Source organism: Varanus komodoensis, unplaced genomic scaffold, assembly GCF_004798865.1.
Source record: "Varanus komodoensis strain SLA01 unplaced genomic scaffold, ASM479886v1 scaffold19, whole genome shotgun sequence".
In the NCBI taxonomy this organism is placed as follows: domain Eukaryota; kingdom Metazoa; phylum Chordata; class Lepidosauria; order Squamata; family Varanidae; genus Varanus; species Varanus komodoensis.
In genome coordinates this window covers 21,254,318-21,267,805 of record NW_025335550.1, presented here as the reverse complement: position 1 = coordinate 21,267,805, position 13,488 = coordinate 21,254,318, and positions in this window count along the sequence as shown.

Below are 13,488 nucleotides of genomic sequence, written 5' to 3'. Positions count from 1 at the left end.
CGCGGGTTTTGGTTGGTGGGGGGTTGGGGAGAGTGTGCCTAAAAATATAAACCCAAAAAGAGGACAAAAAAAAATAGGTGGTTTTTTTTTTGGGGGGGGGAGAAAAGAGGGGGTTATGGTGGGGGGGGGGGGGGCATATCAGACTCATAAAGGAGAAAAAAGCTACCTGACCTCTTTACTTGAGTCCTGATCCTTTCCCTGCACCTACGTTAGATTTTTTTTCCCCTTTGGCTTTAAGATATAATTGCTAGCTATATAAATTAATCTTTTTTTAGCTTGTGCTTGAATGTAAACCTTTTTGATGGCAATGTAAACCTTCTTGATGGAAATGGATTTATTTATTCTTTTATTCATTTGATTCATTTCCGTCCTACTGTTCAGCCTGTCCTGGGCTCATAAAATGAAATAACTACAAACTCATGATCAAAGCATCAAAATGTTCTGGCAATGAAAAACCACCATCAACAATACATTACAGAGTCTCACACTAATAAAAGCAGTAAAGAATTTTAGCTCAACAAAGGACCTTTCGAAAAAAGGAAGCCTTTTCTAAGCCAGCATGCCTAAGTCGGCAATCCAAAGCCCACTTTCTCAGGGGTAAGTTTCATTGTACTCAGTCAAGCTGAGTAAACCTTCATAAGACTGAGCTGGACCTGTTCAGAAATGTGGGCCAAAATGAGGACTCCCTGAGATGGACCCACCTGTATAGGGGTCAAAGTTGCCAATATGAGAAATGTAGGTTTGCTTTTAACACTGGTTTGCATACTTGGTCTTTTAAAAGGTCCGCAGCCTGGGAATGCTCCTTGACCCGGAGCTTTCACTAGAAGCTCAGGTGACAGCAGCGCCGAGGAGCACTTTCCTCCAGCTTCGGCTGATTCACCAGCTGCGCCCCTACCTGGAGTACGACTGCCTCGTGACACTGACACATGCACTAGTGACTTCCTGTCTTGACTTCTGTAACGCGCTCTACGTGGGGCTACCCTTGAAGATGGTCCGGATACTTCAATTGGTTCAAAATAGATCTGCCAGGCTGCTGACGGGGACTGGGCGTTGTGTTCACATGACTCCAGTTCTCCGTCAGCTTCACTGGCTTCCCATTGAAGTCCGGGCGCAATTCATGGTGTAGGTGATGACCTATAAAGCCCTGAACGGCTTGGGTCCTGGTTATCTGAAGGAGCGCTTGCATCCATATATGCCCAGCTGCCCCTTGAGATTGGCGGGGGAGGCCCTTCTCCAGGAACCCTCCATGAAAGAAATTAGGAGGGTGGTTACTCGGAGGAGGGCTTTCTCTGCGGTGGCGCCTAAGTTATGGAACGCGCTCCCTAGAGAGGTCCGCCTGGCGCCGTCGTTATTTGTTTTTCGGCACCAGGCGAAGACCTTTTTATTCAAGCGGCATTTTAACTGTTCATATTATTGGATTTTATCTGGCCAGGGCGGCTTATTTTATACTGTATTTTTGTATTTTTAATTTAATGTTTATCTTTTTGATTTATATTATAATTATTTTAACTTATTGTAGTAAGCCGCCCCGAGGCTTTGGCGAATGGGGCGGCATAAAAATGTTTTAATAAATAAATAAATAAATAAACAAATAAATAAATAAAAGCAGCAGCAGCCATGCACAGGGATTGAGTTAAAGTAGGACCCCGCCCTCTCTCTCTCTCTCTCTCTCTCTCTGTGAGTGTGCGTGTGTGTAGGATAGGACAATAAATACTTTGATCATGTGTAGCTGGCCAATAGGTAGACCAGTAACTTCAAGAGGTATTTTTGTGTTGGAACTGCAGTGTTGGGGAAAGAGTTACTTCCTCCAAACCGTTCTCCTGATCCTCACTGAACTTGTACCATATGCCTGATTCTTAATGGAAAAACAGATGTTAAATGCAATCACACTGAATGCATTGCCTGGTTTGACTACAGAAGTAAAGCCACTGAAAGTTTCACATACTAACTGTGTTTGACACATGAAAAATGTGCAGACAAAATGCATACATTTCCAAAATGTGTACAAATTTATTTTAGTCAATGGGTGAAAACATATCAAAATTCCATTTAAATTCATTTAAACATGTGCAACTTTATAAGCAGATATATTAATGCATCAGTTATAAAAGTGCATACTAATTTTCCTTTTTTTAATTGTAGGCTTGACTTCAAAATGCTGGTAATCTTGGTGAGAAATTGTGGGCTGAGTCAGATTTCTGTCTTTGGCTTTTATGAAAAGGCTCAAAATGTTGTGCAAATTTAGGGCCCAGAATTGCATATCTTCAATTCAATTTTCATAAATTCCATGAATTTGCACAAATTGCAAAAACTGGACTAATTGGGGAAGACTGATTAGATTCAAGCTCTTGCTGTTTTTGCTGTTCTTGTTGCAGCATCAAACAACATAAGCATGAATATATTCTCTTTTCTCTGCACACACACACACACACACACACACACATATATCATGCACACACGCTCCACCATGGCCACCTTGAATTTTGAGGCAGTTAGGTTCAGATTTGTACGGAGTTCCACTCTGCCATCGTGCAAATTTGCACACATCTGCCACATCATAGCATAACAGCATAGCACAGATACACAATAGCATCTCTGCAGCTGTAGGATTGCTTCAACTTGGATTTCTGCATTAAGCAAGATGAGGCACCTGACGGCCTTTTTGGCCACTTCAAACTCTGTTATTCTAGGAGTCTGTGATTGTGCCCCTTGTCTGTTTTTCCATCTGTCATTAACAGTGGCCAGCAGGCTTGCTTTTTTCCACATGGCCGGGCTATAGCTCAGCTGAGTACTAGTCACACCGATCCCATCTTCTGCACCAAAGTGCGTATCAAGATGCGAATACAGCCAGGACCAGCCCAAGACCTTTTGCTGCAAAAGCTTTGTTTTGTTTTGTTTTGGCCACTTCTAGGACCCCAAGGGTATGGAATGGGCTTCCACAGGAGGTGGCTGAGGCCCCATCGGTGCGGGTGTTCAAGGATAGGCTGGACATGCACATGGTGGGCATGTCGTGAGCGGAGCCAGCTCGAGCCGGGGGTCAGACTAGACGGCCCGGGAGGTCCCTTCGACCCGCTCTGTTTCCATGTTTCTTTGTTTCTAAGTGGAGCTCAAATGTCCCTGTACACTAGAACTAACAACAACAACAACAACACTAACAATGTATTGCTCCGTCTGAGAAACTCAGTTGCGGTCTTTGTCTATTCCTGCTTTCCATCTCACAGTGCCATCTGAAGAAGGTAGTTTCACCTTGCTAACGGCATGCTTTTGAGTTGTTGCAGCCAGGAATGTAGCCAGGGCAAATGTGATTGCCCTTTCTCTGTTTTTTGTCTATCAGTGTTATGGTCAGTTTCTAAAGTAAGTTCAGAACGCATCCCATTTCAGATCAAGACATAAACATAGCAAACAGCAGTTCAGCTTGACCTGAGAACAGGGGTTTTATTCACATGCAAAGATGTCCCACTTATTTTTTTTCCTGTGGAACAATTAGATGATATTCAATTAGAGCTTTTTACTAAATGACTTTGTTAAGCTGCTGTTTATGATACACAAATTCTGAAGGTCAGTTGAATGGATATTGCTTTTAAACCGTGAAGGGTTTGACATTAGCATCTTAATTCCCCCAAAGCCCCATAATATTCCAGTCCTCTGAGATATTGTTCCTATAAGCCTCTGCCCCTGTTCTCTTCAAGAATCCACAAAACTAAAGAAAACATAAATCAAGACCTGGAAGATGCATTAGTTCCTTCATCCAGATGATTTGGGCTATCTATCAAAAACTATAAAAGCCATTTTATTATGAAAACCCTGAGATCTGAAGAACATCATTCATCATAGGCACAAAAATAAATAAATAACTTCCAAGAAAGCCATTGGGCTTTACCTCCTCCCGACAAATTTTGCCCAACTTGCTTTGGATTAATTGCCAACCAACCCTTTTGGATGCTTGTATTTCCGCTGGAGACCTAAGCATCCGCAGAGCTTCTTTTCTAGGATGAAAAGTTCAGCATTTGCCAAAAATTTTCTTTAATTCACATAGTTTGTTTAGTTTAATAGCTGATATTATTTGTTTAATGATGTTCATTACTTGGAAAATGGCAATATTTATATTTTGATTAGAAGGGATTCAACTGGGTGCCATGTGGAAAATTGGCTAATTTTTATGCAGCGCTGTGCATCTTTTCTTCTTGTTGATAATATTATGAATGGCTTTTCTCTCAGTGTTTCAGAATGCTTGTTGAAATAAATGTCATTTGCGTGATCAAATTTTACATATTTAAAAGTGTTGCTTGAATACAAGGTTGCTTGAATACAAGGTTGACTCTTTCTTTCTTCCTTTCTCTGGTGAACAATGCACAGATCTGTCAGGCATCTGACAAAGAGCAAGCCACCATTTCTGGGTGGAAAGGTGAGATATAAAATAAATAAATAAATACTTCTGCAAGTAAATCAATGTATAAAAGGTAGGTCCTCCAGCAATGTTTAGCAGTGTCCAATGCTTTTCTTTTTCATTCCTGGTTCTTCCTGGATTTCCTTTTTCCTCTTCTCTATCTCATAGTCAATCAGCCTTCCAAACCTAGAGAAAATATTCTCTCATTGCTGAACTGTTTTCAGGTTTCCCCTTTCCTGGGCTTCCCCGGCTTCAAGAATATTTTACTTCTGCAAACCTTACATTTATCTTCCTGTTATGAGTGGATGTTGCCATTACAGCAACATAGACTTGCATTAAAACAACTGAGATGATTTTCACTATTTGTTTGTTTATTTCGGTACTGTCCCACAGTACCAGGTGTAAACTGGGTGGTTTACAACTCTCCATAAAACAGAGAAAATACAATAAAAATATGTAACACTCAGAAATACATTAAAAAAGCTAAAGCCGAACCATAAGGAAAAGAGACCCAGTAAAACACCCAGGATGGGCAATCTGCTCAAGCTCCTTGCAGGGGTATCTTTAAAAGCCTTGGCATAAAGGGCCATCTTAACCTTAATGAATCTGGCACTAGTTGGACCACAGTGAGGAGGTTATTCCTTAAGTGGGGAATAACTTATGCCATGGGGAAAGCCTTTCCCTTGTTGCCACCTTCCATTCTTCCCTTGGAGTTGGCACTAGGAGAAGGTTGAGCGAGGAGATCATGGTTGGGTCAGGTGCTCCAACAGGTATTGAGGTCCTAAGCTGTGTATGGTTTTATACAGTGCTTTTTTGGTCATAGAACACACCGGAATGGAGTTCCGGCACCCTTTTTCAACAGATTTTTCAAGTTTTAAAAGTAACTGTTGAAAATTTGATGTTTGGTCCACGTGGATTTGAATCGCCCTGTTGAGCATAGCAGGTCGGCAGCAAAATCATTAAAACAGTGCATGCGGGCTGCTTGTGTCTCGAATCCGATGCATGCGTACTTCATCCGTGCTGGTTGTGATGGCACTGCTTGGCTTGTGGCGCTGCTCGGCTTGTGATTGGTCATGTGGTCGCGTGCTGAGTTCTTACTGCGGGCGGCGACCATTATGTTTTGTTACACAACTGACGTGTGTGGGTGTGTGTACAGTGAATGACTACATGTGAAAGGTAAATAATTTCATGAGTTCCGGCACCTTTTTTCTTACAAAAAAGCACTGGTTTTATAGGATAAAACTGGTACCTTGAACTGGGGCCAGAAGCATACATAATGAGAAACAATAACAATGATTTATATTTTCCTCCCACCTTTTCTCCAAGTAGGTCAGGGTAGGGAACATGGAGTGGAAACAATGATAGTAAGGCAGTGTATTCACTCCAGTGGTAGTCTGAAATAAATAAATAAATGTAAGGAGGTATCTATGGTGCTGAACATATTTTGGGAATTTCTGACTCTGACCTCATTTTATTTTCATGAGTAGATGCAGGAAAACCTGTCAAGGGGGATGCACAGATTTTGTTAAAACCATTCCATCTATATTTCATGGATTGTCAGGCCTCTTTCATTCTGGCGTCTTCTCATTGATGGAATCACGCTTTTTAAGGGATGTAATAAAATATTCCTTAAAACGTGTGCTAATGTATATCAGCAGAAGTTTGCATTTGCTTAAGTGCACCTTATTAAATAAATGCATGTGCTTGCAGAAAAACACATTCCTGCACATGCCTCTCTCCAAAAGTGAAAAATCAATCCACAAGTCTGCATGACCCAAACAAAAGCTGGCCAGCTGCAGAATCCACATGTTGGACCCAGAGAAGTCCGAATGGAGTCAAAACCATTGCAGAGTTTTCTGACATTCCTACTGATAAACACAGTGCCATCAGGTTTCTCAAATTTTTACAGCCCCATTTCTGTGCAAAATTGACCTTTTCCTGCAAAGAAATCCATGCATATTGTGTTCAAATTTTTCAGATGTATGTCTTTTTTATGCATGTACTTATTGACTAAAGAGTGTTTGAACTGCGTGCATCTTTGAGTGGTGCGTGCTTTCCTTTGCATATCTTTTCAAGCAGACAGCTGTTGTCAAACACATTTTTCTTCTCTTTCATGGAATATGTTGCAAGCTCAGAAATGAGGGGAATGCCATCCTGATGCTGGGTCTTTGCTGTGTGAAGTCCTGCTCCACCTTTCTGATCCCAGTGGGCATTGGCACACTTCTACCTCTCACACCACAGCGTGCCGCTTGGAACAGGTGGCCTCACCCCGCTGTCAAGCTCGGGTAGCCCTGCGACAGTCCTCTCGTATGACTTGGCATCCCCTGACTTGCCAGAGGAATAAGTGGCTTGGACCTGAATTTTCCACCACTGTCTTGCATTTTAAGGCGCTGGTGATGACCTATAAAGCCCTAAATGGCTTGGGTCCTGGATACCTGAAGGAGCGCCTTCACCCCTGTGTGCCCTCCCATCCCTTGAGATTTGAGGCAGAGGCCCTGCTCCGGAGCTGTCCTTGAAAGAGATCAGGAGGGTGACTACCCGGAGGAGGGCCTTCTCTGTGGTGGCACCCCGACTGTGGAGCATGCTCCCCAGAGAGGGTTGCCTGGCGCCAACGCTTCTTTCCCTTCAGTGTCAGGCAAAACCCTTTTTATTCTCCCAATATTTTAATTGTTAAATTGTTTTAATTGATGGTTTTATACTTAATATTGGATGTTCTGCCACTCCTATTCTTATTTCTATTTTTATTCTATTTTATTAATGGAGTTGTACACCATCCTGGACGTCTGTAATGGGACGTACAATAAATAAATTCATTACATTTGTACCCTGCTTGTCCTCTTACAAAGAACTCGGAGTGGCTTACATAATTCTCCTCCTTCCTCAATCTTATCCCCTCAACAACGACCCTGCAAGGTAGGTTGGGCTGAGAGTCTGTGACTGGCCCCAAGTCACCCAGTGAGCTCCATGGCTGAGTGGGTACCAGAATCCAGGTTGCCTGGTCCCATACTACTCCACACTGGCTCTCACAAAAACGTACACAATTTTCTACCACAGTTCTGAAAACAAATCAGTCCCTATTTTAAATGAATATTTTGAGGAAAAGCACATTTAGGAATGCACAATTTTAGAAAAGAATAAGGTTCTGTAACTAAGTGCCATTTATCTACACATCCAAGGACATTTCCTTTGCTTTTTTTAATGAGTGGATCAGTACAGAACAAGTTGGGATGAATTCATGAGCAAAAGCAGAGGGACCTGCCATGGAACAGAAATTGATAGATTACTCTGATACCACTGAGTTGTGTGTGTGAACACCAGTTTCATTCACAGAGCTCCGAAAGGAGAGGCAGTTGGTGGCTCGGTGAATCGCTGCTCCGTCAAATGGCTGAGTATGATTTGGTAGGAAAAGACACGTCTCTTGCTTTTGCCAACAGCCTTTCTTGCATGAAACCCCTGAGGGCACAAAGGATGCAAATCAACCTTGAAAGGTCACAGAAAGGGGAAGACGCAGCCTGCCCACAATGCTCTGAAAAGATGAGAGGATTGCCCAGTTCATGCTCCACAGAGCTTGACACAAGCATGTGTCAAGGTGGTCCTTCTCCTGCTTCCCACTGCAAGCCAAGACGCATTCCAGACAGCTTACATGAAGAGTCTGACTAAAAATATACCCATGTAAGCAGGGGAATTTAAAAGCTACAAGCACAAACAGATCATAGAACAGGGCAAATGAATGATAAAATATTTGGAAGGAGATCACAGGATCATGATCTTATTTCTCAGCCCGATTCGCCCTTTCCCCAGCATGGAACATGTCAAGTGTTGTTTCCTAGCTTCTCTGATCTCCTTCATGTTTAGCCTGCACTGACCTGTCTTACTGAACTTGATCAGAATTGCTCAGGATCGTGCATAAGGAAATGGTTTTGCATTAGCTGGATCAGAAACGGTGGGAAGAGATGATAAAGTGGGTAATATCCAGCTCTCATTGGCAGCAACTGTGGTTTATATAGCTGATGGATTGCAAATAAAACAGACAAGGCCCGCATGACTCGGGTTCCCACCCTTGGATACTGTCCCAGGTGGGACCACAACTCCCATCATTCCAAAACAGCATGGGTGTGATGGAATTATGGGGTTCCTCGGAGGCAGAGAACTCCAGAATTTAACTTTCACTCTGGTTTGGGGATGGGAAGGAAGTTTATTCACTGGGAAGGAAAATCTCAGTCTCTTATTCCTTCACCTCCAGGTATAAATATTATATTGGTTAATAATCTTATTTTAATAATTACTGCTTCTTCTTCATTACAGCCCTGGAACTCCCCCCCCCCCACCTCCTGCTGCAATTCAGGGCAAAACATTCCTGTTTGCTTTAGAGGAAAGGTTTGGTCAGATTTCCCTGGGCTTAATTCTGAGGGTGGCTGAGTGCGAAGACAGAATGCAGCCCAGCATTCAGCTTTGATCTGGACATGCAGCCCTCTTTTGCCAAGCAAAGCTTCTGTGCTGGATCCTGTGTGTGTGTGGAAGAGAGACAGGGAGGGAAGGAGAGAAGCGGGGGCAGAAATGAGTGAAGACATTCTGTGAGAACTGTCAATATCATCAGGTGTGCTATGTTTAGGCAGGGGAGGAATCTTCACTAGAGCCCTTCCATTTATTAGGGAGCACCAGCCTGTCCCCAGTATTTATCCAGAATGCATTCACCACTGTGGGACACATGCTAACGAATGTAGCCCCTTCCACCCTGCTGCAAATGCATTCTTGTGTCCTATAGAAATGCAAATCGTGGAAGAAGAGGGAAGAGGCAGAAAAGGAATGTGCCCCTGGTGTCTAAGAAAAAGTATTATTTCTCCATTCATTAGCTGTGCATAAGAGCCCCGTGTGGTGCAATGATTACGAGTGTGGGAATGGGACTCAGGAGATCTGGTTCTAGTCCCCCTCAGCCACGGAGTCCCCCAGGGTTCCTCAGCAGATAGGCAGACATGAGAAATGTCCCCTCATAGCAGCAAGCCTAGAAAAACCCTGACCTAACACAGGGCTCTCTATTGGCACATTCTGAGTGAAGCAATTGCAGACTTTAAACTTGTTGCACATTGTGAAGTAGGGTTACCACCATCTCTTCAAGTTAGCTCATGGCAGCTTCCCTGTAGTGTGCTTGGGCTGGTCACACACAGGGAACAGCAGGGGGAGGAAAGGAGGACATACATGGTTTTTCTGCATTTAATCAGTTGTGTCCCTGTTGATAATTCTAAATTACTGCCTTATGATGCAACTGCATCCTGGTTTTAGGTTAACTGTCATCCACTGTTCCAGCAATTGCAAGAAAAGAATATAAAATGAGCACACTGCAAAAAAGAGTACTAGAGAGTGGAGGGGGAAGAGAGAGATGAATATTTTTTAAGGTATACATATTAGCATTTCCCCCAGTAACTTCCATTTTTCATACAACTAAATTGATGCACAATTCTGCAGTGTAGAAGAAAATGCCCAGAAGATGTTGGTCCACTGTGGGTCCAATTCATAGAAACTTAAGTCATTCAATTCTGTTTTGGATTTCTCTGACCACCCCGTGGAGATTGGAACATAATTATATTTCAGACTTGTGCAATGCATTTCATAACTCATAAAAATTACCCGACTGCATTTAAAATACATATTAGGAAGAAATATGTTAGAAATGCATTCCTTGAGATAAAATACTTTTAGAAATTTGTATATTTTGTGAGGGAAAAAGTTCATATATACATACACATTTAAGCGTTCATTGAAATGCAAATTTCAGTGCAGATTTAATTTTCAGATTAATGCTGAAATAGGATGGAATGGACTTATGAATTAGCACTGCTAAAATAGATATGGACCAAAATAGGATCTGTCCATGTCTATTATACAGGTGTTAATTTCCTCACAACCACCTGGTTCTGGAGAAGGTATGATTTCCTACTTTTGCTTTATTTGATTCATTGCTCAGCATGACTGCATGCCATTGACTTGATAGCTCAGACCGAATCAGGCCTCTAAGGAAAAACCCAGGGCCAAATGGGTATGATTTTTCCAATTCTCATTTCTGAAGAAACTTTGCTGGTCCAGACAAAAGGTCCATTAACCTCCTTTTCCTGTCTCCTACACCGGGCAGCTAGATGTGCCCACACAAGGCATAAACAGCTCACGTGCAGTCATATGTCTCCTTGCATATGTGAGACTGTGAGTGTGTTATTGTCTTCTGACAAATTTAGCCCTGGGTTGGAATAAGCACCTTGGTTTTTAATGTTTCATAAAACCAGAAGGCATGAGAGGTACAAATAGAAAACTGTTTCTGTTATAATAAGGGTGACATATTTTCACATTAGAAACATCGAAAAGGGCACCTTTTCAGTTCACTATTTCCATACTAGCCACAGGGGACAGTAATTAAATTAACTGAAGCCACCTTCTTTTCAAATGTGCCTGTGACATAAAGCCATGGGGCAAATAATTAAATGGAAAAGGAACTACGAGCGATTGGAAAGAGTGGCTGTTCCTCCACCCTCCTTCTGCCCAAGCTCCCTTCCTTTGCAATGGAGGCAAATGGAGTCAACACATTCGGCTAAATACGCCTCCCCCCCACAAAAAAAAATCTATCCATTTGGTTCGATCTTGACTTGCTGTTCGGTGAATGGAAGAGCTTACAGCGGAAGGAAGAAGGGAGGTGATTTTTGCTAATTCTACATTTACAGAGCAACCTGTCATGAGTTTTGGAAGGAAGGGGTCCTGTGGTGCTCTGGGGAAACTTTTAAGGGCTTGCAGCATAGACTAGGAGCATGCAAAAGAGGGAATTGACAAAAATCACCTCTCCCATTCTTTTCAGTCATAAGTATTCCAGAGCTATCCCATTTACATTAAGGCAGAATTCATCAGGTGCATTATTCTAAATCGCAGTGTTATGACTAGAGACAGGAGAATATTAGTTCTGCTTTTTCCCTTATTTAGCACTTTCCCCCAATAATCTCCATTTGTTTTCCTCCCATATATAAAAAAGATAAACATTTACATGTTCCAGCCATTTAAACCAGCTAATGTCAATTTGTATGGCTATTCCCAGTATGGCAAGCACCATGGAGTTACTGCCTGTCACAAGGTAGTTAAAGACAAGGAACCCTGCCAAAAAAGAAAAAGAAAAGAAAGAGGTGACCACCTCTACAAATGACATGAGCCAGGATTTCTCCTCCATTCATTCAATGGCCACAGATCTTTTTCTTTGCAAAGCATTCTGTATCGACTAAAAAGCACACACCCAGAATGAATCTCAGCACCTGATCTGGTATTCATCTCCAGGAACTTTCCTTATGAGCTGGATATACCGGGACTGAAACCTAGACCTTTAATTAGAAAACACTCATGCCCTGGACTTTTCCTGACAAATCTGTCAGTTGCAGTTTCTCCCCATTTATTTAAAAAGCATAAACCCCCTCAAGTTTACAAATTCTCAAGAACAGTCTATTTTTTGATAAACAATCAAAACTGAACTGAAACAAAATTCTCATGCATCCTAAGTATGGACTGAAACCTAAAAATTCATCTGAGGTTGCTAGACAGTAGCAGCAAAAGTTTGAACTCCTGCTTTCAAACTTCTTACTCTAGGGTGTTCTTTCCTTGTTAGAATTATGGCCAGGAATTGCATTCCCTGTCTTTGTGCCTGGAATGCGCTCATTACCACATGTTCACTCAGAGCATGCCCTCAAATACACCCAGCAGAAGAAAATCAGACTAGACGAACAAGCTACCTTTTAGTGCAATGGACTGTCTTATTAATTAATCCCTGACATGTTTGTGAGGAAGCTCAGGAAGTGAACACCACTGGAACACCTCTTCCTCTTCAGCTCAGAGTTGGACATCATTTTGGTTCAATAGCCCTTCGATACAGCCATGCTGAACAACAGTATCGTGTTATCCCCAACCCACTCTTTAAAGATTCTTCCTAAACCTCTTTGCTCATTTATTTTTTTCTTTGTATAACCAGCTGAAACAGCCCATAATTTTCATTTCTCATGATATGATCAAAATGTTCTAGTTTTATGCATTTTATATGTTTTATAATTTCTTCTTCTTTATATATTTGCTTTAATGCATCTTTGTAGGTCACCCTCTCGGGCCATAAAATTTGGATCATCCTGTGATAAATCTTCTATTTTTTATGGTAGCCTGTAATAAAGCCCACAATTCCATGCCATACAGTAGATTTGAAAACATATGACACTCTACAATGCACATTTTCAAGTTTCAAAAACTAATGTTACGTTTTTGTTGCATATTACATTTTTCATCTTAAAAACACTATTCTGAGCCATCTCTATTCTAACTTTTATTGTGTTATCATTCTACAGCCCTTTTGACCAACTTCTCATTCATAGTGTATACAGTCCCATTGTAAGAAGGTAAGACTCACTGAAGAAGACCAGCGTGCTAGGGAAAGTCAAAGGCAGAAGAAGAAAAGGAAGACCGTAACCCTAACCCATGCATAACAATTGTATCATATCCTGAGCCAGGCCGAAAGCCCACAAAAATGGCACCCAGCAGCCCAGCACCACCAACTCTGCCTTCCAAAAGTGTGTTGCCTTCTTTCATTCAGCAGTCCCAATGTGCTTTTGATCACACCAAACCAGTTCCACGGTTTTCGCATCCTGTCCGACACATGTGCTTGTCTGACTGAGACCTTGCAGTGCCATTCCGTTTTGCCTCATTGGACCAGAATGGAGCCACTGCGGCATCCGTTATCCTTAGTGTCTTCAATTAGTTTGCTTAGTTGACTACAAAGAGTTTATCTCTTCATCCAGTCTCTTCATGTAATCTGCTTTGAGAGGCTGTGCATGTTTGGTCTTCTGTTTTTTTTTACAGGCAATGCTTTCTATCTTATGCCTACATCTTGTGAGATGTAGTCCTGCCACACTGAAATATAGAAATTACCCACTTGGAATGATTCTCATGGACCTCAGTAATCAAATCTATGGAAAGACTGTGGGTTTTTTATTTTATTCTGTTTTAAAGAACCCATTTTGATACTGAACCTGAATGAATGCACAGAAAAACACAAGGCCAAGAAAATAAAGTGTCGGAGATACCTGATAACCTGA